The sequence below is a fragment of the Euprymna scolopes genome, chromosome 13 (assembly GCF_053919585.1).
Source record: "Euprymna scolopes isolate OS-2025 chromosome 13, ASM5391958v1, whole genome shotgun sequence".
NCBI lineage: Eukaryota > Metazoa > Mollusca > Cephalopoda > Sepiida > Sepiolidae > Euprymna > Euprymna scolopes.
The window spans coordinates 24,699,890-24,704,889 of NC_136494.1; the positions used below are offsets into that span (position 1 = coordinate 24,699,890).

A 5,000-nucleotide genomic window follows, 5' to 3' on the forward strand; every position below is an offset into this window, starting at 1 on the left:
TTAAAGCACAATTTCACCATGATACTCGACTTTTTCATTTTAAACTGGAATTCAAGCGATTATTACCGCACAACCAGTAAGGCCAGGCATATAAAATCAACAGTAATTTTTTCATATGACCAGGGCGCATTTAAAAGGAATGATTCTGTGTAGAGCAACAATTTCAGGCGACGCCGGGTCTCCCTGCTGGTATATATATATATATATATATATATATATATATATATGTATATACTGCCATCCGTAATTGTTGTCGTCTCACCACATTTTTGGCCAAGTAAACCTCTGGCACGCTTTGGGTGGGATTGAAACCGCTATCTTCAGACAATATTCATCTGGAATTGCTGAGATTCAACGTCTCTATAAACTGCGCCACGGGCCCCGAAGGGCGATCAAGGTTGGATTCTTTGATCTTATAAATCCACGTCTATTTATTATCTTATCTTCCATAGTCGGGCCCGTACCGATTGGTATATATATTATTCCTTATAAAATATTTATAAATTAATATATATAATGCTCATCTCAAAAAATGAATTCCAATTGAGGGTTATGTGAGGTTTGCCCTTAATGGCGCGCATTACGAGGGTCATTCATCATCCAGTACCTATTTTAGATGGAGCCTAAGGACTATATATCCTTAAGCTTCATCTAAAATTTATTTGCACAATATTTGACATGATACGATTTATACCATGATACCATTTATATAATTCTAACCGCACCTTTTCGATTAGATTCTAGAGAATTTAACAGCGACGCGACTAGAAACCTGAAAGTCCATGTATCTCCCTCTCCCACACATACACATAATACGCACTCATGTAGCAGAATTTAATGCATGAAAGAAAAAAGATTAAATGAATAGAATTTTTAAACTCAGACTTTCGATATTTTAAAATCTCTTCTTTGAGGCAAGAATATTTTGTTTATTACCATTCATTGTATCGGCATTAATCCCGGAGGTGCGCGAGCCTCCCACTGAACTAGAATTTGTCTAGCAATGTATAACTGTTGGCCACGTGTTGTGCTTGTTGGTTCGTGTTTCTACATGACATATACATAAGTCGGTCCACATACAGGGTTTTCCAAAATTCTTGACCCCATTTCGTAAGCCAATAATTTTGACAATTCTTCGTTGGAATGACCTCATATTTTCGCAGCTAGTCTAGAAACGCTTCAAGTTTTTGGGTGTAACGTTTGACATTTCTATCTTTTCAGGTTAAGAAATGCCGTTCACGTACAAAAGAAAAGGTATTTTGCACGTTAAAGTTAACACGTGCCCGAATACAGACGCGACGTGTGCCGAGTCACAGGTGGTGTTCATACTGAACATTTATTAAGATCTGTCATAGAACCAAAAATTATTTGTAGATTCCTTTGTAAATTTAACCAATAAAACTTATGACCTTAATAAAGTGTATTTAGTTTCATTAAGATCCATCAAGTAGTTTTCGATATATGGGAATTTAGAATGGGGCCAACCCTTTTGGAACACCCTGTATATTAACCCACAATGACGGATATAGTATACACCTACCTGCATTATTTAATAACAGCTATATTCCTCTTATATACTACAATTTAGTTCCCTCAAACAGCAAGAATATTTTGTTTCGCTCCTAATGTAACTATTGCTAGAAGTCACATCCCTATAATGTTACATAGCATCTTCTCTTCTGATGGCAAGTTGTAGGCTTCAAAATGCCTTGGTATAAAAAATCCACACACACCGTACACCCTAATTAATGTATACCCTTATTGAATAAATGAATAAATCTCTCTCTCTCTCTCTCTCTCTCTCTATATATATATATATATATATATATATATATATATATATATATATATATATATATATATATATTTATAGTTTTATATCGTACTTTTCGTTTTTATTGATTTCTACATAAGCCCCCAAATAACATTTTTGAGCTTTGCATTATCCCGATAAGTCTTCTCTTGAATTGATCTTATTGTCTCATTCTTGATCTTATATATATATATATATATATATATATATATATATATATATATATATATATATATATATATATATACACATATAAATATATATATATATATATATATAATATATACGTACATTATTTCATATATCTTCAAAACAATTTAAAAGGAGATATATTTTATGCATCGATTTTCAGTTCAATCTGTGAGTAAAAGTAGAAGTTCTTTCCATGTATCGTCCAGCCTGATGCACTCTCACAAGAATTAAACGTGTAAAATACTGTATAAAGTAATTGCTATATATATATATATATATATATATATATATATACACATACATACATGTCTGTCATTTGGGCGGTCGGGTTTCGATCCTGGCTTGAAGCAGTTGACTGACTAGCCACACCGATGAGCTGTGACACAGAGAAAGAGTACTGTATGTGGATGACTATATATATATATATATATATATATATATATATATATATATATATATATATATATATATATATATATATATATATCGAGATAGATAGACAGACAGAAATATAGAGATAGACAGACAGACCAGATATAAATATCTTGGATGTCGGCATGTAAGTAAATAATATATCGAAATACAATTTATAGAACTACGAAACCGGATATTACCCTCAACAAAATATGTGAGAGACACATGCCAGGCATTACCACCCACTAAATGGTACGTGAAAAGAAAATAAAAAAACGAAAAACAACATATATTACTTGAGGAATATTCTGTTATGGATCGAAATATTGAATTTAGTTTTAATAAAATATGTTTATTTATAAAAAAAAAAAGAACAATTCTACACTATTTTGGTCTTTACATTGATTTCATAACAGCAGTCGTTTTAACACAGTAGACTTTTATCATTTACAAGAGACGCCAGACAAGCGTTCTTCTAGTCAACCGGGCATTTACTCTCAACAAAACATCTGAGAGAGACGTGCCAGTCATTACCACCTACATGATACGTAAAAAAAAACTGGATGGAGATTTTGTTAAGGATAAAAATGTCGGATTTGATTTTAATAAAATATTATGCTTGTTTATTTAAAATTTGGTAATTAAATCGTTAAACTTAAAATTTTATATCAAGAGTGCTTTTAACATAGTAGACTGTTATCATTTATATGTATACGATTTTCTGTTCGTACAGTTCCAAGAGGTCATCACATTAATATCATAATTACAGTTTCAAGAGGTCATCACATTAATATCATGATTACAGTTTCAAGAGGTCATCACATTAATATCATGATTACAGTTTCAAGAGGTCATCACATTAATATCATGATTACAGTTTCAAGAGGTCATCACATTAATATCATGATTACAGTTTCAAGAGGTCATCACATTAATATCATGATTACAGTTTCAAGAGGTCATCACATTAATATCATAATTGTTTGTTAATAAAAATGAAACATTTTATAAATTTTACTCTTTTATGATCGATAATTATTTAGCACGAAATAGACTTCGTCAATAAACCTTTTGTTTTTTTACTAAAATCATAATTTATGTTTCGTTCGTTTCGTTATTTCGTTTTACGGCATATCAACCCTTTTCCGATTATTTAATGCCGAATCCAGTTATTTTGGAAAAGAGTATTCATGTTTCATCCAATTCTTTTAAAGACGGTTTTTATTCTTCAAGCTCTTTGTATCTTCAATCGCTAGTTTGTTGTGTTTGGTTTGTTTGTTTTATAGTGTATGATATCGTTTTGTTCCCTGCCCTGCAAAGCATGAATGAGTTTTGCAATGGGGGAAAAGGTAGTCTGTTGATTTTGTTTTTGGTTTGCAGAATATAATTAATTTTTTTTTACAAAGGAAGTAGAAAAACAAAAAGCATTAATGTTAGGTGCATTTTTTCGCAGGACGCTATTATTTTCAGGCAGTATGATCTTGTAGTACAAGCATAATTGATGTCATTTTCTCGCTTAAACGGAAGGCGTTATTGTCAATTTTGACTTGTGTAATAATATCCCTTTATGAATATTCGGAGGCAATGTCCGCCCTCAGAGTAACTCGCTTACGTAAACGGATTACGATCCTTTGGGATTCCAGAATGTAGTAACCCAATATAATAATGAACTCATAATTCAAAGGTTTCCAACACTTGCCAACTCTACCTTGAGTATCATTGAAATTTCTCGAACCAGTTCAGATTATTGACGTAAAAATTCGACAAAAACAGAAATACGTGTTTTTTTATTATAAAGAATCTCTCTAACGAAAGTGGATTCTCTTTTTAAATATATGTATCCATTAACTAACCTATTTCAAATCGAATAGGTGGCATGTCTGAGTGAATAACTAATCTAATAATCGGAGGATATAGAGTTCAACTCTTGAGCTATGCAGTATAATTTTAGTTTAATTTCCTCTTGAACCAGAGCAGTTAGTTATTTGCATAAATGTACTAAGTTACCGTTAATATACGGCATAATCACATTGACACACTGGTTTCCGTCAGATCACCGAAGTAAAGCAACGTTGAGCCTGGTTATTACTAAAATGGGTGACAAATTTGGGAATTCCAGAGGCTGTATGTAGGAGGGCGTCGACATCTCCCTGCAAGAGTTGCAAAAAACCTAAGGCCATTGTCCCCCCTAACAGGGAAATACACCGCTTGTGAATTTCATACACCCATGAAACTTCCTCCTTTGGAGAAAGCCAGTTAAACCCGAATAAGGTTAGTGCCGACCGACACAGCCACTGAAATACCATAATTTCCTCTAGTATGGCACGCATATTTAATTACACTATTTGAGTAGGTAGTTTTTACATATGATTTCTATCTATACACACATAAATAGTGTGTTTATTTAAGGACGCCAAATATAAATTAAAATAACTCACAGAAAAATATTTTTTCTTATCAAATATAAGGCCTTTCCCAAATATTAAATTTTGGTATTTATAATTTATAGGCAATTTCGAGCGTATGACCTTGTGGCTCACGGATATATGGGGTAATATAGTTCCAATTTTTAACACACTCT

At 32.3% G+C, this 5,000-nt stretch overlaps 1 protein-coding gene across 1 annotated transcript in view; it reads right to left on the reverse strand.

Annotated features, from left to right (window-relative positions):
• The window catches only part of LOC145291949 (uncharacterized), a 370,326-nt gene that overhangs the window by 332,094 nt on the left and 33,232 nt on the right, over window positions 1-5,000 (reverse strand). The gene's annotated exons all lie outside the window — the stretch shown is intronic.